General features: G+C 39.7%; 1 protein-coding gene and 1 long non-coding RNA gene across 3 annotated transcripts in view; both read left to right on the top strand.

The window, feature by feature from the left end:
* LOC134225162 (plexin domain-containing protein 2) overlaps positions 1 to 25,489 on the top strand; it is a 115,788-nt gene that overhangs the window by 3,300 nt on the left and 86,999 nt on the right. The gene's annotated exons all lie outside the window — the stretch shown is intronic.
* On the top strand, positions 22,832 to 24,161 carry LOC134220671 (uncharacterized). The gene is made up of 3 exons (XR_009982003.1): positions 22,832 to 23,374; positions 23,436 to 23,578; positions 23,649 to 24,161. It is a non-coding gene; the product is annotated as an uncharacterized LOC134220671 (long non-coding RNA).

The raw sequence follows: 25,489 nt of genomic DNA, 5'->3' as shown, positions 1-25,489 counted from the left end.
GTTGTTCTCCATGTAAGTAAAATCAAAATTGATCATGTAGATAAGTTTTGAATCAATTAAACTCATTAGTCATTTTTAATGAATATTCCCGATTGAAGTTGCTTATTGAAGAAAGCTGAATTTGGATGTTTTATGATGTTAAGCTTTTTTAGAGTAAGGAATGTTGTCATCCGGGAATAATTTTTAAAAAACTTAATTATCACTTTTACACATTTACATCTATTCTTAACCGGAACAACAATTTAAACTACCTGACACTATACTAACAGAAGAAAGAGAGACCGAGCCGCGTGGCGCTGGCTCTTTTATAATTTAAAATTGCTTACCAAGCTTTCCTACACACCTGTATGAAGCTTGGCGCGCAACGTGGCGTGATTTACCGGCAGAGGTTCCTAACGGCTCCTCCCTTTGAAGAAAAGCTGTCCTCAGCGTATTGATCCATGGTTTTGATTCATTCCTGTGGTATGAATGGTATGTCCGGAAACTTGCTCCTTTTCATCTCGTCTTTTGGATTCGCGTCTTCAGAGATAACCAACGTTGTCCTTTGTGGGATGAGTGATTTGATTATATAAACTGCAAAAATGGCTATTAGAAGTACAGAAACTGTCGATATTCCGCCGAAGGATAGCCATCCGAATAAATGTATGTTCCAGTGGAGGTTTTCCGTTGTCAGATTGAGATGTTTGATGTGTTTGCGCTGTTCCAGATGAAGTTCCTGCAAGTACTCTAAAGGAATGCGGTTTATGATGACGGTTGAATTTACCTTTACTCCTATTGTTGGTATAAACGGTTTTACTGGAATTTCTATGTTGCTGTTGCTATACTCTTCCCCGTTTAGTTTTAGCATACAACTCGAAAACTGTATAAGGAATGATCCTTTCAATTCCCGTTGTTGATTTGAGCAGTTGGATGCTAATTGAATATCCGCGTTATTGATGAAAACGCTACCGTCATCCACTTTTCTGATGATGTTGCCTTTGTAGACTTTCTCCATAGGGCATTGTGCTGTTTCACCTTTCATGATTTGTTGGATGCACTCAGTCGCGGGCTCCAATTGTGACGTGGGGCATATATAAATGTCCCTGTATTTAGGACATGGAGATTTGGTACTGTATAATGTTAGACCATTCAAATAATAGTGGGAGGTCAGGAAAATCCTAGTATTGTTTGAAATTACTGATTCAACGTAGTTCAAGGTATATTCCGCATTCTTGACTCGGGGTACTTTAAGGATATATACGATAGTGTCTTTGTTGTAGATAATATAAGCGCTAGCGATATCCAGAACGTTTTCTACAAGAGTTGTTTCCAGACCCTGGTGCACTAGGAACTGCTGTACTGCTTCCAGCTCCGCCAAACTGATGATTCGGCTGCTCGGTATATTGCGCCTGGCCAAATCTATAGCTTCTTCTATGTATTCTAGCTGTTTAATGAGTTCGTCAATATTAAACAAGAAATTTACTATATCGAAACCAGTTAAAGTCCTTGAAGTTAATGAATCCATACTATGCATCATAGTTAATATGTAATTTGAAATATTATTGATTCTATTTTCAAAAATATGATTAATATTGATATGTTTATCATTCTGATCTATAAGTGAGTTCGAAGTTTTGTTTATAATTCTCAAGTCCTCTGCATCAGGACTCCCAGAGATGTATTTCCAAAATTTCCCTAACGATTCCCATCTTCTAACTCTAGAGGGTTGTAATTTCTTGAAAGTTAAGTTCAATTTTACAATTTTGGTTTTAACTAGAGAACTCATTAGACTTTGATTACCCATTCTATCCTGAGCTTGGTCATTTAAATCCTGAACGGTTCTGCTTATTAAGTTAAGGTTGATCCGGTGAACTAATCTGATATAGTCATTACTGATACGAGCTGGTCCAAGAGATATGATTGCCAAAGGATTCTTGTTTAGGTCGTGAATCAGGAGGTCCGTCCGTACTGTTGTTGTCCATAGACAAAGTCTGTAAATAATTTTGAATAATTGGACTTAAGTCTTTGTATGTTTCTTGTGAGTTTTTATGTCTTTTTCGTCGGTTACGGTCTTGTCCGTCTGTGCTTTTATCTCAATTAGTCTATAGCGATGGCCTCCAGGTGAAGGTTTAGCTTTGCCTTTAACTAATATCGTTGGTCTAGTCAATTTTTTGAAATTATCGTAATCCATAGTGGGCAACTTTGCATTATGATTGTCTGCTGCAATTTTAATGTGATCTCTAGCGGTTTGTATAGTCTGCTGTTTTGCTAGGTTTATTTCGTCTAAATTTAGAGATGTCGAATTTCCAAATATTATTTGTCGTGGAGTCAAATTCGTCGTCGAGTGTTTTGACTCATTGTAAATTGCTGTGATGAGGGCAAGTCCCTCATACAAAGTTAAGTGTTCTACTTTTCTTCTATTTGCCAAGTACATTTCTAACAATGTGTTATGGAAACGTTCCACGATTCCATTGCTATTACTGCAGCTGGCAAAATGAAGTGAAATATTGTGATTTTTCATAAAGTTCTTGAATTTTGCGTTATGAAAGCTTTTTGCCTGATCGCAAGTGATCATTTTAGGAAGTCCAAATGTTTTAAAATATTCTGCCAAAGTTTCTATCAGCTCATCAGCGGTTTCGTGAATTATTTTATAGATCTGAGCGAATTTTGAAAAAGAATCTACGAGTGTGAGAAATTTTTCGGTGTCCTTGACATAAACGTCTATATACACATTTTCGAATGGTTTCTCGTAAATTCTTCTGGATATGGGAATTTTAAATGGTTTTCTCTCGTACTTGGAAAATTTACAATCTTCACAATTGCTTATGAAGGCTTTAACTTTTCCAAGCATGCCTGGGAAATAAACTGATTTTTGTATTTCGCCGTAGGTCAGCTTGTATCCTCGGTGGTTGAAATTGTGACATTTTTTAATGAACTCCTGTTGGTCCTGAAACGAGACTAAATCGGGCAGTTTAATATTAGAGAATTCTACTTTAACCTTTTTTAAATTTTGTTCAATAAGTTTTTTACAGCTGTTTACCACTTCTATTGGGGCAAATATTCCATTAACCGCTCCGGGATCTAGGTAGGCTTTCAGTAATTGTAGAAGATCTGCATCTGTGTATTCCTTTCTATAAAAAACATGTCTAGTTTGACCAGGGAATATGGTACATCTCAAATGAGGACTTTTTCTGTTATCGTCGGAAATTTTGATTATCAATTGATTTTTATATTTATTGATAATGTGCGGTCCATAGCTTATATTATTTTCGAAGCATTCATTTTTCAGTTCTTGCAGATTTAATTCCGTGTTTTGAATTCTGGAGAGTCCATCTGCAACAACGTTCTGTTTTCCCTTCTTATAGACCATCTTGAAGTCAAACTGTTCTAGTTACAACCATTGTCTAGTGACTCTTCCGGTCGCATCTGTAAGTTTAAGTTCTTTGGTAAGAGGTTCGTGATCAGTATATATTGTGAATTCTTTTCCATATAGATATGATCGAAAAGTTTTCGTAGCAAAATATATACCCAAAAGTTCCTTTGCCGTAGCTGAATAGTTTTCTTCGGCTTTCGACAGTGTTCTTGAAAGAAATGCAATATGCCGTTCCTTTCCGTCAACAGATTGAGCTAAGACTGCTCCAATTGCCACATTAGAGGCATCTGTAGTTAGGATGAATGGCTTGGTGAAATCTGGGTGAGATAATAGAAGGTCGGTGGTCATAATATCTTTCAATTTGTTGAACGCTTGTTCGAAATCAGGTGTGATTTCGAAAGATTTGGCATTGCCTCGCAATTTTGAAGTAAGTGGTTTTGCAATATGTGCAAAATGTTGAATGAACCGTCTATAATAACCAACTGTTCCTAAAAACGATTTCAATTCTTTAGGCGTTCTGGGAAGAGGCCAATTCTTCACAGCTTCTACCTTTCGGGGATTAGGTCGAACTCCTTCTCTTGTTACAAGATGACCAAGGAATTCAACTTCCTTCCTTAAGAACTCTGACTTGTCGCATTGAATTTTAAGGTTTGCTTCTTTCAGAGTTTGCAACACTTTTGCAATGTCTTGTAAATGCGATTGCAAAGATGTGGAGAAGATGATTATATCATCCATATATACAAAGCATCTTACTCCAATGTGTTTCCTAAGAACCGAATCCATTAATCTTTGGAAAGTCGCGGGGGCATTTTTCAGCCCAAACGGCATACGCACGAATTCGTATTTACCGTGGTCGACATTAAAAGCGGTTTTAGGTACATCTTTGGGATTCACTTCGATTTGGTGGAATCCACTGGCCAAGTCCAGAACGGAAAAATACTGTGCTTTTCCCAGTCTGTCCAAAATTTCGCTTATTTCAGGTATTGGATACCTGTCAGCGGGTGTCTTCTCATTCAATTTTCTATAGTCTACGACGATTCGGTATTTCTTTTTTCCAGAATTGTCAGACTTTTTTGGCACTACCCATATGGGAGACGTCCATTGGGATGAAGATTCCCTAATAATACCTGCATCAAGTAGTTTATCAATTTGGGCCGATACTTCTTCCCTAAGGTGATAAGGATACTTTTAGGTTTTCTGATGAATCGGTTTTTCATCAGTCGTATGAATGTTATGTTTCACATCATGAGTGAAACTTAACTTTTCACTTTCGTGGAAGAATACACTCTTATACGGTTTGACAGTTTTTGCCAAAAGCTTTATCTCCTCATCATTAAGATGCTCAGAAGGAAAGTTCAATTTCAATTTTGATTGGGCTACGTGATTGTTGTTCTCCATGATAAAATAATCATTTTGAAAAGGAATTAAGCTATATTCCATATTGGGTTTGTTGAATGCTACGTGGACTAAGGCTTCATTGTTCTGTGCCTCGTAGAGTCCTGGTTGTAGAACTACGCCGCAAGTGAGGTTTAACTCATTCTTGATCAAAAAGGTTCCATTCGCCGTGGTACAAACTTTAACTAAGTTTTCTTTGGTTTCGTGAGAGTTCAAGGATGTGGGAAAATATTTAGAAAATTGATAAATTTTTGTTCCTACTTTAAGTTGATGCTTCTTTGTATCGATAATCGCGTTCATTTTAGACAAATTTTCATAGCCTATCAAGCCATCGAAGAAAGTGTGGAATTTAAAAACGTAATACGGGAGACTATCACTAAACGATTCTGACAAAAGATTAGCGTTTACCACGTGTTTAATCAAAAACTTGCCGTTCTTATTAGTCACTAAAGCCGGACGTTCTACTTTTTTTGCTGACTTTACATGCTGAGGGTCGATGTATGACTTATTTGCTCCGGTATCTACAAGAATGTTTAGAAAACCTTTCGTAGTAGGTATACGCAAATAGGGAATGAAATCTAAGTTTGTTTTCTCTTTAGCCTGACCATCTGAAAATTTAGTTCGTCTATCTGTTGTTCGGGATCATGTTCTTCGCCGACAGCGTTGCCGTCGTCGTGTTCATCGTCATCGGACTCGTCATCCGATTGCACTAAATTGGAATTCATTTCAATCTTACGGTTTGTGTGGGACGATGCGGGTTTTTGTAAACTTGCTGATGGGTTTAAATTTCTGGAGTGGAGCAGAGTTTGGTTTGGTATTACTTGAACTATGATTACCGTTACTGTTGAAAGTGGGGGGTTTGATTTTATGAAATGGTCTACGCGTTTCAGCGTTTTGATTAATGGTTACCGAATGAAAAGCCTCTTCAAGATTACTTGGATTGGTACTCCTAATGATGCTTGCTAAGGGTTCTTGGATATTGTCAAGGTATTTTGTTATAACGATTTTTTCTAGTAGTTCGGTTGAAGAAAGGGGGTTGAGTTGCAAATTGGATTTAATTCTACTTTCAAGATCTTTTATTTCATTGTAAAACCTCTGATGACTTTTATCACCCTTTCTAGTGTTGAATAACATGTTGATGTTGGTGGCGATATCTCGCTGATCGCCGTAGTGCTGTAAAAGCACTTTCTTGATGTCTGGAATGGTGGCGGGATTTCCATTCACGCATAAAATTTGGCGCGCATCGCCTTTGATTTTGTTCTTAATTGCCTGTATATAGTAGGCGTTCATTGAGTCAGGGGCACCGTTTTGTCCCTTGACTTTAAATGTGTTGTACAACTGGTCGACTTCGTCGAGCCACATGATTAATTCATTTTTGTTGCCGGAGAACTCCGATAACTGTTTTATGGGGTCGTGTACTTGATATGTATTCGAGTTACCTCTAACCAAATTAGTAAGCTCAGCGATCTGCTGCTTGAGCTGCTCAATTTCCATTGCACGGGTGTCTGGCATTGTTTTTCACTTGTAAGAGATATTAAAAAGAAATTCTACTTACGTTAAGATGCGTGGTAGCATCGATGTGGTAGGTGTGCGATGAGTGGCGGATCGCTCGTCGTCGTTCCCTTCGTCGGTGTCGCTGCTGCGTTGATTTCCTCCAACTGTTGCGAAGCGTGACCTGACTCCAGTCTCCGGTCGCGGCAGATCACTTTTTTTTGATTTACCGGCAGAGGTTCCTAACGTAGATTTGACGTACGTTGCTCGGCGTTGGTGTTGGTGTTGGCTACGCTAAACCTCGCTAAACATGAGCTCTTAGCATAGGCCTGCTGTGATTGCTTCAAAACGCTGTGTCTGTGTCAACTTGTCTTCTCCATTTTACTAAATGTGGATAAGTGTGAAGGATAAGATTCAAGAATCTTCTTCGAATTATCTATAAATGAAATTCGATATGAGTATATTTCTGAAAGATTTCAAGAATTTTCATGATTACTTAGAGTGAAATCAGTATTGATTCAGTTTGGTTGTAAATTTTCGAATACTATTCTAGTTTGAATATGAGCCAAAATAGAACAAACTCACAGGTTTCCTCAGCAGCGTTCTATTCATGTTTGATTTTTTTTTCCATTGAATGAAATGATTATGTTGCTGCTGAGAAAGGCGCGGTAAATGCAAAGTGGATTGATCCGTACATAAAATGACACATTCATGCACCAAAACAATTGAAAAATATTTGAATCTCGTGATTCATTCGTGGTTCAAATCTGCAGAAAATAGAACTGGGCGGTATAACAGTTTTAAGCTGTTGAATCTCGATTGTTATAAAAAATGAATCTTGAGCCACTGCTGGGAAAGTGCATGATTCAGATTCATATTCAAACTGACAGCCCCGAACGATTTGAATCACTGCTGATTTTACTCTTAATGCATAAAGATCTCGATTTTTTGAAACTTGAAATTTTTGAAACTCTTTAGATGTGGAATAAATTCCACGAAATTTTGTCATAATCAATATAAGTATTCATGCAATTCCAAAATGTATGCTATGTGCTGAAATAGTTAAGTACCGATAACACATATTTGGAATCCTAAAGTGTTTTTATGAGTCATAAATTCCATGAGTCATAAAATTATAAATATCCTAAATCAAATTCCAGAATAACATATGGTTTTTGTAGTTACTGACGTTAGGAAGAGGCTTTATTATGGTTTTCTGAATAGGTGAGAGATTTCTCTGCAACAATCAAAGAGACTTGAGAAGCAACCAAATCGATCTGAATTGTGCTGCAAAAGAAATGTTTTCTGATACGAACTGGTTTCCAAATCTTATTTTTTTTATCCTAAAAAAACAAATTCTAACTAAAGCAGGCTCAAAAGAGTTTTCCGATGATCCTTATGAAATCGCCAAAAAATTAAATGGAACAAGATCTTTTGAGGATTATAAAAATATTTCTTTATTGCAATCTCTGTTGTGAGTGCGAAGGTTGCCTAAGTTTTGTCCTAACACTTTCAATGGAATGCGTTGTTGATTTTTCTGTCATTGTAACAAAGATTCTTAAGTTTTATAATTTTATATCTTTCTGTGCCAGAATTATATAGCGAGAGCAAAAAGCTCCATAGGAATTTGATCAACTGTTTTGCGGCATACCTTGCGATTAACTCGAAGATTTTCGAAAGAATGGTCGTTCGAAATTTCATTGACCGGATTTGTGTACATGTGCTCATTTTGATGTAGTTGCTTCAGTCTTTTTTGAAGCGGATGGTAGTTTAATAGAACAGAAATATTTATATCTTAATACAATTATGTTTTTATGTTTCTGCGACCAGGATACTAGTCAAACAAATGCAGAAGAAATTTATTATTTTAAAAATCGAGAAAATGTTCCCGGGGGTCCAACTTAAATATTTCGATGCTTTGCTGAACAAATGGTCATAGATGTGATAACGCAACAAAAAATATGTTTATAGAATTCATAATCAAAATTAAGAAATTAAAAAAATATGTTTATAGAATTCATAATCAAAATTAAGAAATATGTAGGAAATATGTATATGAAATAAAAACTGACTAAGTTGGAAATACTTTTCAAAATTTTCTGGGGGGGCCACAAGTAGGTCTGGAGGGGGCCAGCCCACCCCCCGGCCCCCCCTTATTTACGCCAATGGCGAGAATAAACCCGAAATGCCAATGAATAATTTTTCGATATTTTTTCCTTCAAAGTTTACTAAATTCCCTGTATAATAAAACCTGAACCACCTTTTCATGTACTTTTTCGGCAAAGAAATGTCCAATTTCGTGCGGCCAAATACTAAGTGGATCAAGCTTTACTAAGATAAAGGTCATGCAATTTTTATTGCTCACGATTTTGTTCTCCAAGAAGTAATTTTGTATGAAATTTCAATAGAATTCGTATGTGATCGAGATATTTTAGGAAGAACATATTTTCCTATTTTAAAATTGCTTTATCATTTTTTTTAAGTATGAGATATTGTATTTCGTTTGATCCTCTTTTTGCTTTCCTTTTCAGATTTCAAGAAAACGTTTTCGCTGTTGCAGAATGATGACTTCATCTTTGATTTCTGCTGACTTACTAAAACGTTTCATGAAAAGAAAAAAAGGAGTTTAGTGCCGCAGTGGGAAAGAATTCAAATTGAGGGTTTTTCCCTCGTTTGCCAACCTTGGGAATTTTTCGTCTATTGGATCAAAGATTTGTTAATTCAAATGTTGCTCACACCATCCACACGCAAAACTGCTTTCTACACTAACCGTACATCAAGACATTCTTTCAACGAGACACTCCTTGTTTACAGAGAATCCTCTTTCAACAGTTGCATTACCGTGGGAAAGAATCAAAATCTTTTTCACCACTGATAAAAGGTGTGCAAAGCTCTTTCCACTTTCTTCAACTGTCCTCGTCCAGAATTTGTCCAAACGAGTATATTCCTTATAATTCGATGACAACTCTTTTAACGATGATATGGACAGAATCTGCGAGAATTAATCTTTTGTCTTATCTGCTGTGGAAACTTCAAGATGCTCTTTTTCTACTAAGATTTCCAGACACAAATCAAGTCTCTTCTTAGCAATTTCACGCGACACTGAAATCATTTCGGGACCCAACTAAGACTAAGACGGGAACAACTTAGAGATCTAGCTCTCAGAGGAGAGCGCTCGAGCATATTTTGTCTTCTGTTCCGGAGGCACTTTCCGAGTTCACTTTTCGACTTAGTGGCTACCTTTGCAGCCAAACCAATATAAACTTGTGCGGAAGTTAGCATATTTTGCTCATTGATTAGTAAATCAATAAACGATTTTACTTAAACCTGCAAGCATTCCGACTAAAGCACTTTAGACATTGCAGGTCTGATCAGCCCGATCAAATTATTAAACAAAATTGGTACCATTTGAGTCTGGAACTCCGTCAGGAATGGTTCCACTGATGCTGCGGTTGACGTAAAAAAGTCCAATTTGGGTTTAATCTTTCGTTCAGCGACCGCCTCAGTTACGTTTTTAAAATGCTTTAATCCGGCAACGTTTCCTTAATATTCTTATTCTGTTGCTCTTAGCATTTTGATCGCTATTTGAGTGCCACACTGGTTTTTTACCCAGCGAACAGAACAAAATTTTAGAGACAAATCTTTGCTACCGGTAACCACCTCCTATTCTGAACGTCTCAACGGAACATCTTTGAACAAGTAGTACAAAGAATGCACTAACTCATCAATACACCAACCCGTTTTTTGTGACCATTCTCAAAAGCCTTATGAACGCAAAGGCCACAGAGCTTAACGTTTGGCCCGTCCATTGAGATTTTACAAACTTTATGTAACAATCCAGCATTTGAAGAAAAACACGATTTTAATTCATCTAAAAGAGTTGAGGATAAAAAAGCCGATCCCACATACATGGGTTTTTTACTTACTTACTTATGGGTCCTGTACACAGGCCTGGTAGCGAGTCACTTTTTAGTGACTTGGTCACTATTTTGAGTCAAGTCACTAAAAAGTCGCTATTTGCATCCAAAAGTCACTAAAGTCACTATTTTTGCATTGCCTGTAGTGAAAAGTTAAAATAAAAATCTTTTGTACGTATCATTATCAAACATATCAAATGTGAATCTGGTAGCAATATATTAAATTTGGGAAATATGCACCAAAGAAGTTCCAAGTGTGTTGTGAAAATCTTGAGGTTATTTCCTATTCATGTCTAGTATAATCTTGGAATTTGTTAAAATGCGAAAGTAAAGAGTACATAATTGAGGAGTATTGGAACCAGAACCACGTCTGTTGGGAAGCGTTAATACTCTCCGGTGACAAAGATAATGAACAGCCTCAGTTTCAGTTACACGACAATGATTTTTGATGTTTCTCAGCGTCAGGGAGAATAACGGGCGACGATGACAGTAAGTACATTATGATTGTTAAATCCGTTTATGATTGTTAAATCCGCCTTACGACCCTTCGAGATAAGTCTCGAAAAAATTGTAGAGCAAGTTATGTCACAAGTTATTCTGGCACAAGCCTCTAAATTCAAAACTTTTTGATTGAAATTATTCCAGAAATATCATATTTTTATAAAAAGTGTGGTGATGGATGAATTGGTCGGATTTAATCTAAAACAAAATAAAAAATTAATTAGTTTTAAAAGTTTTTTTAACTAGAGATTATTTGGCCACCCATTTTTAATTAACTTTAATACTAAAGTCTGCCATTTTCGAAATTAAAGTTCATTCGAATTTCTGGATTCAGTCTTGTAAAATGTCATCTGCATGTCATTTGACTAATTTGTTCATAACTTTCTTCAGAAGCCAAATTTACTTCATAATTTTAGATGTACGCTATATGCTATATGAGTAGTACTATATTTTTGTCCAAGGGTACAGTGCTCTAAATATAACATTTGAAGCTAGAGAGTGAAATCTCTTCAAAATGTCACGTGTCATTTAACAAAATGTCATTTGAATGATATTTTGCCTCCCACGCCCTAGATTACATATTTACAGCAATGTCTTGTTAGACAAAGTTGTAGCCACATTTAAGCGCTATAAGTTCGTCATACGTGATAGTTGATAGCTAACTACTGAAAAAAGTTCTGGGAAAATTATTCAAACGAATGCAAATGACATTTTACAACACTGTCTGGATTTATAAAAAAGAGACCATCGTTTTATTGGATTTTCAAAATTTTCATCAGAATGACACGTTGAGTTCAAAATCTCAAAAACTTCATTGAAATTTGTTATTAAACCACAGTTTAATAACAGGTTTAATTAAAAAAAATCCTTTTTCTATTACTTATTTTTCAAATAAGTGGTCCTACCAAAGATTTATAAACTTTGGGAGTTCAAATAGTTCACCGTCTAATCAATTAGAACATTTTATATCATTTATTGGCTGTTATACAGAAAACTTCGAGCTCATATTAAACAACAAATGTTGTAATTATCAACATAATTTTGTGACACCTCACTTGACTCATGACCCAGAGAATCGTCCATGATTTGACTCGCGATTTGCATCCTTGCGTGATTTTTGCGTGTTCTTCTTCGTTAAATTCATCGGAATAACTTTTTTTGCTTAAAACTATGGATAATAAATCCATACGTAAACAACATAAAATACGCTTCGATTGGGTTTGACACTTTTTGAAGTGAAATCATTTTTCGGCGAATGAACGAAACGATGCGATTCTGCGTGGAAAACTCATGCGCGATGCTCACCATGCATTGTTGCTTTTGTTGCTTTTGCCTTTTCTTGATTTCTGATAGCATTCTAGATTAGGATTTCAAAAATAAAACACTAGTTTGCAATATCTATACTGCCGTGAATCGCAAGTCAGTCCCATTTGTATATGGCATACAGATGGGACTGACTTGCAATTTACGACAGTATACCCGGTTCTAAACTTCATACAAAAGTCACTATTTGGTCACTTTTTCTGTAATGGAAAGTCACTATTTGGTCACTTTTTCGTCATCGTTGGTCACTAAAGTCACTATTATGAACGACATTCATCGCTACCAGCCCTGACACCTCCGGTGGTGCAAAGGGCCGACTTGAAAGATCTACACCCTGAACGTTACCCGGCTATCGCTTTAACCTGTTGCCAGGTTAGATTTCGGTCGACTTCTTTTATTTCTTTATTGAGGCTTCGCCGCCATGAGCCTCTGGGTCTGCCTCTGCTGCGATGTCCCGCTGGGTTCCAGTCTAATGCTTGTTTACAGATTTCGTTTCCGCCCCTACGTAGAGTGTGGCCGACCCAGCCCCACTTCCGATCCCGAATTTCTGTTGTTATCGGCCTCTGGTGACAACGAAGATGGAGCTCGTTGTTTGAGATCCAGTTGTGAGGCCACCAGGCCCGCAGGCATCTGTTAATGAACACCTGCAGCCGTTGAGTGTTCTCCACTGATACACACCATGTGTCGCTAGCGTATCACAGCACAGATTTCACGTTAGAGTTGAAAATTCGTATTTTGGTGCGTTCACTTATCTGCCTGTTTTTCCAGATATTTCTTAAACTAATTTCTTAAAGGCAGCCCTTGCTTTCTTGATCCGTTCGCCTATGTCGATCTTGGTACCGCCGTCTGACGCCATTTGTCTACCAAGATATTGGATAGAGGTGTGCGCCGGTCCAATATTCATCGGCGGCGGCGTTTGTCAGAATTTTGGTCGGCGGCGGCGGCGTTTTCGGCGTCACGCCGATAGCTATTTTAGCCGGCGGCGGCGGCGGCGTGCATCGGCGTGGCGTTTTTTTTTTTATCACGTCCCTTAATTTTTTTGCCTTTTTCCTAAATATTTATTTGGAAATTATTTAGGACAAATCAAGCATCCGAAGATATTCAATTTGCAAAAAAAAAAACTAACCGATGAAGGTTTGTACTCTGATGGCTTTTCCGCAAATGTGACCTTTAAGTGGTCTTGTTGTGTAGGGGTTATCACGCCTATCTAGAGAGTAGGAGGTTGAGAGTTCCAGTCCCTCCAAGACACGTGGATTTTTTTTCGCAAATTTCATATCAATTTGTCCATTTTGAAACATGTGCTGTGCATATGCACAGCCAAGATATTTAACAAAAAAGGTTTTCGAGTTGCCGAATAATATGCAGTTAATTGTAATTTTCCTCGGGAACTACTCTGAAGTTTAGACAAATCTATGGAATTACCAAGAGAAGCTTTCAGCAAAAAATTCGTCAAGAGAAACTCGTCAGAATTTTCACGAGAAATTGTTCTAAATTTCTACAGGAAAATCCTCGGAATATACACGGAAAGTTCTTGTCGAGTTTCTGTTGAGTATTCTTCGAAATTTACTTCATAATTGTAGGAAAGTGCGACTGATAGAATGGGTGTTTTAACGTTTTAACGTTGCTCAGACTAAAATAATTAGTCTCCGGAATTTGACGGGAACTTTAATAGAATTTCCGCGTTCAAAATGTAGATTTTAATATGAAAAATCTTTGCATTTAAACGGAAAATTGTTCGGAATTTTTAAGGAATTTTAGGAAATTCTTTGTACAATAGATGTTTGACAACTGAAACTTATTCAACTGCAATGCTTTCTAACTGCAATTTAATAGTTACATCAGTTTTGTAGTTATCGGACCGCTAAACTTCGAAACGATTTTAAATTCGATGATAGCTGCATTGCGCTGAACAATCAAATGTACTTATATTGCATCTGAAGTTGTCGGACGTGACAATAGTTGGACGTTTAGAACGTTTAGAACTGCATTCGCTAACTAAAACGAAAACATATTGCAGTTATCGAACGACTAGTGTATTGTCCATAAGACATTCTTGGGAAATTCAGTTGGCCGAAAGCGTCAAGCGGCCGAACTGATAATTTGGCCGAAAAAATCGTTTATCCTAACAGGTCGTTTGGCCGAATAGATCATCTAATCAAATCCTATTAAGCTGAACTTAACGTTTATCCGCAACTATTATCAGGTCGAAAATGGTTTGACAAAAAATGTAGTTTGGTCGAAAGCGACATACAGCCAAAAGGAACATTCGGCCGAACTGGTAATTAGGCCGAAAAAATCATTTAACCAAATAAATCATTAGACCGAAAATGCCGTGTGGTAGGAATGGTCATTTGACACGAAAATATCCTTTCTGCAAAATACCCTTCCGGCCAAATGGCAATTTCTGTCAAATGACCTATTCGACCGAACTTGTTTTTTATTCAATTCCGTCAAACGACACTTTTTGAAGAAGGTTGTCTTGCAGACAGGACATTTTTGGGCCAAATTGCTCTTTTTCCCAAATGACAATCAACCGGCATTTTTTGTAATAAACATTGTGAGCTGATAGAGCACTTATTCAACCAAAAATCGTCTTCTACAATAAAAAACTAGCTTATTCAGCCCTAATTGTTTGTTGGGTATTCAGTCAAACGACTTTTTCAGCCTGTTAGGTGGAGGCGAGCCAGCCTGGGGCTGCAAGTCTCCTTAATAAAGCTAATAAAAAAAAGCCTGTTAGGACAAACTGTTACGGTCAAAATCCGGCCAAATGTTCCTGTACGTCGCTTACGACTCAACTACATTTTCTGTCAAACCTGTTTCGACCAGATAACAGTTACCGTTAAACGCTTAGTTCTGCTAATGGTACTCGGCTAGATTACTTTTGGCCTAAAAGCCAGTATCGACTTAAAAGTAGAGAGGCTACGAAATTTTGTTCAATGGTCAAATGACATTTTCCGCTGAATGGCCCATTCTGTCAAAAACTTTTTCGGCCAAACAGCATTTTCGGCCAACGATGCTTTCGGCCAGACGACCTGTTAGGACAAACGGCTTTCTGTGCCAAATTACCTGTCTGTCGCCTTCCGTCAATGGAATTTCCCAAGAATTTCTTATCGAAAATAGAAAGAATATTTGGAAGTAATCCAAAAACATTTCTTGAAAATTCCGAGCAATTTTCCAAAGAATTTTTCGTTGAAATCTACATTTTGAACCATCTTCTGCAGAAACTTTGAAGAATTGGAAATGCCGGAGTTTTTCTCGTGGAAAATCTACAGTCTCCCGCGGATATTGCAAAAAAAAAATCTGTTTTAAAGTTGGCTTTGCCAATCTAGCCGTCTAGTGATGAACTTCTCCCTGCGAAAAAAAGCAATCTAATAAAGAATAAAAAAAACTAACCATCTTAAATGATCTAGATTGAGGAAGTGTAAATTTCGAAAAATTCTCAACAGAACTTTCCGTGCATATTCTGAATATTTTCCTAAGGAAATTTTGAACATCTTCCCGTTAAAACTCTGAATATAATTTCCAAATGAATAATCTTGAAAAACTTGAAGAATTTTCTGACGAAATTCAAAAGATTCTACCGTTAATGTGTTGAAAATATCCAAAATGACCGATTCAGCCGAACTTTCGATCGAATGTTCATTTCGGTCAAATGGCCCTTTCGACCAAATGACTATTTCGGCCTATTAAGCTATTCATCTAACCATTTCTTTCAGCCAAAGAAACTATCCGACCAAATGAAATTCTATGCTAGATACCCTAGCAAAGTCTGAAAATGTAATGAGTGCATATATAAAACATATTTTGATTTTGACTTAAAATTGATTCATAATTTGTTTTCAAATATGAATAATCATGATTGATTACATATTTTGATCTAATTTTGCTGTAGATTACTAAACTGCATGATATGACATCAAACTGTGTATTTGTTTTGTTATCGGAAACCAATATCAAAATTAGTTTTCTATTTGCTCTCAATGACAGCAGGAATAGCTTTCGATTTGATGTCACAGTAAGACTTTTCTGCTATACGTTTTGTTACTCAACCGTTAAAACGACCAAAAAGATATCAAGTTAAGTAATAATAATCCATTATTTCACAACATTGAAACAAGTTATCGATTTGCTCTCAATCTTTGCTCGGATAGGCTTCTACCAAATAGTCTTTTCGGTTAAACGACATATTCGGCGAAACAACTTTCAGCCTTGTGATCTCCTTCCATATGGCTTTCTGCTGAACGCCTCTTTTCCATTCAAAAATTAATTTCAATGGTAAATTCTTTGGATTTCAAAGAGAAATCCTTCGCAATTTACACACAAAGTTTTTCTTAGTTTTTACGGAGTGATTTTCAAAAATTCAAGTAGAAATTGTATGGGATTTACATGGAAATCATTGGTATCTTCACGGAAAAATCTCTGGTGTTTCAACGTGATGGATCAGGAAATTATACAGGAAATCCATTGAATGTTCAGAATTTCCACTTCCACTTCCAAAATTCTGCGGACATCTTCAAATTTGTATCGGCGTGGAAAATTATAGATAAGCGGCGTGACAATTTTTAAATGGCGGCGCGCCGATGCAAAAATGTCGGCGGCGGCGGCGTGCCAAAAACTGCCGGCGGCGGCGGCGTGGCGCGGCGGCGCACACCTCTAATTGGAAGCTTTCAACATTCTCCACTGGTTGCCCGGCTACTGTAAAACTAGAAGGAGTCACCGTGTTTACATCCAACGATTTGGTTTAGTTGACGTTGATTACTAAACCTGCCGAAGAGGAGCGCTCGGCAAGGTCGTTGAGCTTACTCTGCGTATCAGAGCGCTGTCGCGCGAGGAGTGCAACGTCATCAGCCAATTCGAAGTCGTTTAGATGCTCCATGGTTATAGGCTGCCATAACAGCCCGCGGTTTGGTTCACGGTCAATCGCATCTACCAGAATCTCGTCGATTACGATGAGGAACAGTAACGGTGATAGAATACATCCTTGCCTCACACTAGCTACGACCCGGATAGGGTCGGACAGGGCCCCATTGTGCAGCACTCTACACGAAAAGGCCTCGTACTGTGCTTCGATGAGGCCGATGATCTTCTCAAGAACCCCCTTGCGTCTCAGGACGCCCCACATATTCTCGAGATTGAGACGGTCGAAAGCTTTTTCGTAGTCAATGAATACCAAGTAAAGGGACACTTGGAATTCGTTGACCTGCTCCAGAATGATGCGGAGCGTGACAATATGGTCCACACAGGATATTCCGGCACGGAATCCGGCCTGCTGCCGCGGAGAGTCGCATCGATCTTCTCCTGAATCCGGGCTAGGATAATTTTGCGTAGAACTTTGAGAACGGTACACAGCAACATAATGCCTCGCCAGTTATCGCATACAGTCAGGTCACCCTTTTTGGGCACCTTCACTAAGATACCTTGCATCCAGTCGACCGGGAAAGTTGCGGTGTCCCGGGGTCAGCTTTAAGCATCTCGGCTGTTATGCGATCGACCCCTGGGGCTTTATTCGATTTCATGCTTTGGATGGCTGTTTGAATCTCTAGCAGTGATGGAGCTTCGGTATTGACGCGTGTTATACGTCGGATCCTAGGCAGATCATGCCGAGGTGGTGATGGCCTGGCTGGCACTTGAAAAAGTTGTTCGAAGTGCTCGAAGTTTCAGCTGGTCAGTTGGGTCGGTCAATAACTGATCATTCGCGTCTTTTACAGGCATCGTTACATTCATCTTCGCCCCGCTTAAGCGTCGTGAGATATCGTAGAGGAGACGAATGTCCCCGGTTGCGGCGGATCTCTCTCCTTCGTCGGCCAGAGAGTCTGCCCACGCTCGCTTGTCCCGTCGACATGAGCGTTTTACTTCCTTCTCAAGAGCCGCGTATCGTTGACGGGCTAAGACTTTGGCTCCTCTGGTTTTCGATCGCTCTATCGCGGCTTTGGCTTCTCTTTGGCTTCGCTCCTCTATCTTTCTCCAGGTCTCATCGGTGATCCATTGTTTTTCCTGGGTGCGCAGTTCGCCCAGATTGTTCTCGCTGGTTGCGATGAAGGCATTCTTGATGGCGGTCCATTGGTCTTCCACGCTGTCACCTTCCGGAATATCTGCAGCACGCGTCTCCAGTTCTTCAACGAAGGACCGTTTCACCGTGGCATCTTCCAGTCGGCGTGTGTTGAATCGTCGTCCAACTCTTTCGTCCTGCCGACGAATCAGCGCAATGTGCAGGCGTATTTCGTCGATGAGGAGGTGATGATCAGACTCGATATCGGCACTACGTTTATTCCGTACATCAAGAAGGCTCCGTTTCCATTTTCGGCTGATACAGATGTGGTCGATTTGATTTTCTGTAAAGCCGTCACGGGAGACCCACGTGACCTTGTGAACCGGTAGATGAGGGAAGAGCGATCCCCCGATCACCATGTCGTTATTACCACAAAATTCTGCGAACAGCTCTCCATTTTCACTCATTTCTCCGAGACCATGGCGCCCCATAATGCGCTCATGGTTCGAGTTGTCGGATCCGATCTTCGCATTGAAGTCGCCCAAACAGATCTTGATATCACCCTTCGGAATTCTATCTACGACGGCATTGAGTTGACTGTAGAAGTTCTCTTTGTCTTACGCAGATCGGCAGCATCGGTTGGCGCATAACATTGGATTATATATAAATCTGGCCGATGCCGGGGAGCGTGCTCACCTCGTAAACCAGAGTATAGCAGAACTTGTCCCGACAGCGTTCTGTGTTCTCCAAAGTTTGACCAACGGACTTCACTCAGTCCCAGGATCTCAAGCTTCATGCGGCGTGCCTCACTGGCAAGTTGTGCCAATTTACCCTGCTGGGCTAGGGTTAAAACGTTCCATGTTCCTATTCGTGTCCGTTGTTTCGCGCTAAGAGTCGTCGCCGTAAAATCAGTCCGTATTCTTTCATTATCGTATTCTCGAACAAATTGATGTTTCGGGAACAGTAGGTTGTTGGCCCAAGGTTCCCTATCCACCGGGATGGGGCTGCCATCTTAGGTATAGCTTCCGGGGAATAGCATTTCATACTCAGCCGCTGGATGGCAGACGCTTTTGGAGCCGCACCTCCTTGGTGAACAGACGCTCGATCAGTCGGGTCAAATTTATTTAAAGTCCCACCCAACACCAGGACTAGGCTAGTGCGCTTTGAGCGGCACACGGTCGCTTTGATAGGGTCTGCTTGTGGACACATGCAGCTTTTTATAGAGGTTCAACAGAGCATACTGTCGAACCCCACCACAGGCAGATCCCACAGGACGCACCCTCTCACTCTAGCTGATGTCAGAAGGACAACAGTGCCCAGGCTGCAATATCAGCTAAGTACGCAACCCTTAGCTGGCGGTCAATTGTCATCGGAAGACCCGTGGAAGCGTGAGTATTGGAACTTGTGAGGACCAGAGCTATGTTAGGCGCCCCTTCCCGAATGTCGACTCACCATTTCGTAGCCCTATGTGGAGTTAAATTGATGCATTCAGACGACATTTCTGTGAAAAAATTTTAAAAATCGCAAATCTCGTATGATGCACCTCTAAATTTCCATGGATTTGGCTGAAATTTGGTCAGGAGACTCCATGAAATAGAGAGGTGGCACTTTGAATCTGGAATACTTTTGAAAGTGGTGAACAGGCCTAGTGTAAAATTTGATTCAATGTAGACACAAACACATAACCAGTTCTTATTTTCTCGTGACCTAATGCAAGGGCCTGCCGTTTTTTTTTTTTTTTTTTTTTTTTTTTTTACAAGGGAGAATGCATTTACACACTAACCCAGTACACGTGCATTGTAGTTGCCAAACTACCACACGGAAGTGTACTGGAGTGTCGGACTCGACCATACCGATAATACCGACTAAACTCCCTTGGGCTCCACCATCGTTTCCCCCAGGAACTACCTCGCAGTACTACTTCTGGGGGGACGGCAGTACTAAGCGTACTCACTCATTATCGCTCACACAGGCACTCGTCCCACGCGAGACTGACTTGGGTGCTCGCACCCCATTCACTCCATTTGAGTCTTACTTGGATGCTCTCCCGGACGCTCCGCTGCCATGCCTCGAGGTGTCAATAGCGGTAACTGCCTGGGCCTACAGATATTGCGCTACGACACTCTGCCTCAGCACGAGCAGATCAATCACACCACTGCCGAAGCAGACCATACGCTACCCTGCCGAAGCAGGGACACTCCCCATGCACCACATGTGCACAACTGTAGGTGTGTGGGTACAACCCACTGCTACCCTGCCGCCGAAGCAGCTTCTCCAAAGACCATTCGCTCCATGTGACCCTTTTCGGGTGCTCACTCTAACACTCCACTGCAATGCCTCGAGGTGTCGATGGGATACCTCGACTCCTGCCTCAGCATGTGCAGTCCATACTCAGACTTCTGCTGCGCTTTGAGGTGACAATAGCGGCGGAGACACGCTATGACACTCCTGCCTCAGCACAACCAGATCACTCACTCCCTGCCGAAGCAGCTCACGCGCTACCCTACCGAAGTAGGTACACTCCACAACTTATTCTAACACTCCACTGCCATGCCTCGAGGTGTCGATAGCGGTATGTGGGGACTAATCAACGATACTACGCTACGACACTCTTACCTTAGCATGTGCAGTCCATACTCAGACTTCTGCTGCGCTTCGAGGTGGCCATAGCGGAGGCGACTCGCTATGACACTCCTGCCTCAGCACAAACAGATCACTCACTCCCTGCCGAAGCAGCTCACGCACTACCCTACCGAAGTAGGGACACTCCACATGCCAGTTGGCACTCCCTCCCTGGGCTTGTGCTTTTGAAGCGGCACACAGTCGCTTTGATAGAGTCCGCTTACGGGCACTTGTGGTTTTTTGGGAGGGATTTTAGCAGAGCCCACTGCTAAATCCCACCACGCCCTAGGCAGTTCTCCCTGACTCGCAGACAGCTGGGGAGGGGTCGTCAAGCCCTTGGACATCATGCTGTTCCTGCTGTCCCTGCTGCCCCAAGGGCCTGCCGTTTAGTTAATGCAATCTGTGCATATGTCGCAAATTATGGCAAACTGTACGCGAAACTAATGCGAGATTGCAATAAAATGTTTCAGTCTCTGGTTGGAGTGTAAGCATGATTATGTTGGAATACCAGGTAGTGTGCGACACTTCGCAGTAGATCGTAGATGGATAAGAAGCAGGTGCTGGTTAGTTGTAGTTGCTAGCTGAAGTATCAGTCATTAGCCAGCCGTGGTGTGGAGATGGAGAAAATGGAACTCTAGTATTGTTATTATTTGTGAGGAGATTCCCTTGCTCTGTCCAACAGATAATATGTTCCCCAAACAGTCATCACGCATGTGATGATCGATAATACGCTCCCAGAATTAAAAAAAAATAGGTCGGACTGATGGGTCTAAAAACTCTTTGCTTCTTCATACGAAGAACGTACTCCATTTGGGATAAACTTTACAGTGACATTCCGCCAGGATATGGGAATATATACCCAGTTGGAAAACTGCATAGGGTTAAGGCAGGTATTTTCGTCTTTTCGTCATAGTCTCGAAAACCAATAAAAGAGAAACTTTTTTGACAAACTCATCCGTATCAAATCGTAAGCTCAGGAGATACGTTTTGCTATATTAGAGTTCTAGCCAAAGGACGTTCCTTTCGATGTTTTCAGCCCCTATGACGATGGACGGAAATACCTGCCCTATCCCTACTAAAAGATATTTCAAAACATTGCTACTCCGTGATTGACTGAACTTGCGAAATTGTACAGAGAACACAATGAATGGGGCTTGGGATTAGCTACCCATTCTCAATGTACACGTTTCGGGAGCTCAAATATTTAAAGCCAATAACGGCGCCGGCCACGTCCTTACGGTCATATAGGAAGGGAAGGATTGTTAGTCAGACTCTCGTTGCTACTAGAGACCGAGTATACCTCTGCATCTCCACGATTGTCTTGGGATAGGATATCGTTTTAGTTACAAAGGATAATTTATCTGGAATCACTTTGGTAAGCGATGCGATCTATAGGAAGGGAAATAATACTAATACGAGTTTAAAGTTAAAACATGCACGCCCGGTGGCATATGAAAACTGAGGATAATCGCGTTTTGAACGACCGAACGGAAGCGCAGCACTATGTACTAACTTGCTCCACCTCCACTTGAGCCACCGAACACACGATAGATATTTTATTTCTTTCCCGACAACTAAAACAAGCACTGCACTTACTTGTTTGATGGCTATTCTTATTACCGGCCGCTCAATGCAGAACACAATATTTCGGCCGATCGCGCGATCGTTCTGCTGTCCGAAACAAGAGAAATCACGCAATGAACTCTGTGGGGATGTAATGCCAATAAGAAGAAGTGAATTTATAGTGAATAATGCACAATCCTTTCATGGGCTGATAAAGCATCCATTTCCAGAGCTAAGATTAGGAAACTTTGACGAACATTAAGCCTATGTCGCGCGAAATTTTTGATAGCTTAAATAAGAGATTGTGCACAATTATTGTTGTTTTTGACTAGTTGGCGTAGCAACCAAAAGTAAGCAAGGCTTAGGGGCGATGCCGACGTAGCGTTTTTTCAAGCTGTATGCACGCCGCGTCCACGCAAGAAACCCAGCATCAAATGTAGTCGTGCACACGTATACGTGTGGATTACTCCATATGATGCTGGGTATCTGTGTGGACGCAGCGTGCACGCAGCTTAAAAACCCGCCACGTGGAACTTATCCTTAGCCGTGCGGTAATATGCGTGGCTACAAAGCAAGACCATGCTGAAGGTGGTTGGGTTCGATTTCCGGTTCGGACTACACACAAAAAAATAATACTGTTTTTCTAAATATGTTCTACTTTAGAATTAAAAAGTGATTTATTTTCGTAAAATTTAAAGTTGAATTGTTCATCGCAAAAGTCAATTATTTGTTTTTAAAGTATTTTTTGTCACTTTCAATTATACATTTAAAAGTTCATACTTTCCCCATAAAAATTGTCGAACTGTCAGATCACATATTAAAAGCTCAGCACAAAATTTTAGATTGGGACACCTTAAGAAAAAAATAAATGTATTACTCATTTCACATCAAGTGGTAAACTTGGGCAAAAAAGGCATTTCAAGTGATGGCAAAATATGTATTAATACTTATTTAATTACATTTCAACCGCTTTCAACTGTTATCATGCATAAGGACAATCAAATTAGCAACAAGTTATTTATATAAAATGCAATTTCATTTATACTTAACTTTCGAATACATTTCTCACTGTGTATTCATCTCGTCTAAGCATTCGGAGTTATCGGTGTATTTTTATTCCGTCATCGCAAAACAGAAGTATCCGAAACTGGGTGACTTCTGAAACGCTAACCGGATTCCAACGGGGGAATGCAGATCTCAAATAATCGGATACTAAAGCAGGTTCGTTTGATTGAAATTACAATTTAAGTTTTGTGATCAGAACCAGTAATTCTTTTTACAGAATCGATGCCGGCGAAAGAATTGTTTATATCCAGATGGTTTATCGAAGGAAAAAAACAACCTTTTTCAGCACTAAGCGGATACAAAAAGTGGGCATTTTTTCTCAAAATTGTATATTGCCATCGAGTGGAAGCCGATCAACAGGTTTGTTTGCATGATTTATTAGACATCTTTTTAAACTTGATCGTAATAAAAACTTGAATTTGCTCTATAGGTCTAAAAATGCAGACGAAACAAAATTTGGAAACAAATGGTTTACCGACGGAAAAGCAGAATAGGAACAGTCTATACACACATGGCCACAGAATAGTAATGCTGTAAGTTCAAAATGGAATATAAATAAAAGAATTTTCTCATGAATACAAATGAAACTGTTATTTAAAATAAAATGGAGGGAAACCCCGTGGGGAAGGGATGGGTTGGCAGGTTTGGGAAATTTTCGATTATTAACTAAAAATTACACATACTATTTTTACAGTGCAATCATTTCATTTGACAGTTCCACAATTTATTTTTAAAAGTTCGAACTTTTAATTTCAGAACGGCAAGCTACTTTCATACCATGGTTGTTGCAAAAGTTAACGTACTTTTATTTTGAACATTCGCAACTCTCTACGAAAAAGAACCAACGCAACTTTTTATTTTCACCAACGTTTTTTTTAATTTTAATAGTGTTTTTTCTTTCTGTGTAGGAGATTTTCGGGTTGGAAGTTTTCTCGACTTTCCTGGGCATAAAAATATCATCATGTTAGTCCCATGATATACGAATGCAAAAATGGTAACTTGGCTTAGAAACCTGGCAGTTAATAACTGTGGAAGTGCTGATCGAACATAAAGCTGCGGGTCGGCAATGTAATGTCCCAGTGGGGGATGTAATGCCAATAAGAATAAGAAGAAGAAGCAAGCCGTCTGGTGGCATAATTTTGGTTAGAGATTCAATATATGTAGATTTTCTGCTCAACCACAGCGTATTTAATAGACTAAGGTTTGAGCCATATACCCTACAATATAAGTCCCCACATGCGTCTCATGGATCATAGTTTGCAGACCACTGTTTCAGTGAAAACCACAATCAATCGAGGTCCGACATACATGCGGATATGCGCTGCACGCTCACCAACGTTCTCCGGCTACCGCATGCCATCATTGAATCGCTAGATTGCCTGACGTTAGACCTCAGCCAACATCAATGTCGGTGGATGTACTAACTTTGCTGCCAGAAGGGATGCCGTAAGTTTCTCTCCTTACTTTCAATGTTCAATCGTTTACCTCTCGGAGGATATAAATTTTGTGAGACATCAGCAAATCTCTTATAAGCGTATCGTAGCATATCTGACTGTTTCAGGCGCATTCGAGGCATTTATCGTAGAGTCGTTAACTAGAACTTATTTACCTATTAAAGATAACTATTGAACTACGACAAACATGAGTAAATGCACCGTGACAGCATGACTCCAAACCATGCGAGTTCCATCTACACCATTGCAGATTAGGGAAACGGTTCGCCGCTTCATCTCATAGCTCCTATTTCCATCCCATCAAAAACAAAGCAATGGAAAGGAATTTGGTTTCTTTATTATTTTTGTGATTTTTTCAGCAATGAGCACGCATGTTGACAAAAAGAAGCGACGAATTTGGTGCCGTATTTCTTTGTTTTGCGATGAGATGGATATATGTACAGTGAGATGGAGATCGGAACATTTCCCCTATATAGTATTATGAACATTCACTTGTAGCAATTGATGTCACTTTTTAAATAATTAATTTCATTTCAGATTTAAAGTTTCAGGCACAGATAATATGATCTGTGGTTTCAGTAGGACCACATTTTACATACACTGCTGATTCAGCTAAAACACTGGCACTGGCCCTGTCGTGAAACTTAAACGATGCTAAATGGCATTTCATGGATGATGATACCTCGGTCCTCGAATAAATAAATTCCCAACTGTATTCCTCTTCTGGCATTTTCTCCTGTTTGTTGATGCAAATTCAACCTCAAAGGAAAAGGAATATTCATCTATAAAGCATTATAATTCCTAATCAATCCATCGA

This window comes from Armigeres subalbatus, chromosome 3, assembly GCF_024139115.2.
Source record: "Armigeres subalbatus isolate Guangzhou_Male chromosome 3, GZ_Asu_2, whole genome shotgun sequence".
Lineage (NCBI taxonomy): Eukaryota > Metazoa > Arthropoda > Insecta > Diptera > Culicidae > Armigeres > Armigeres subalbatus.
The sequence above is the reverse complement of the archived record's forward strand: the minus strand, read 5'-3'. Positions and strand labels throughout refer to the sequence as shown.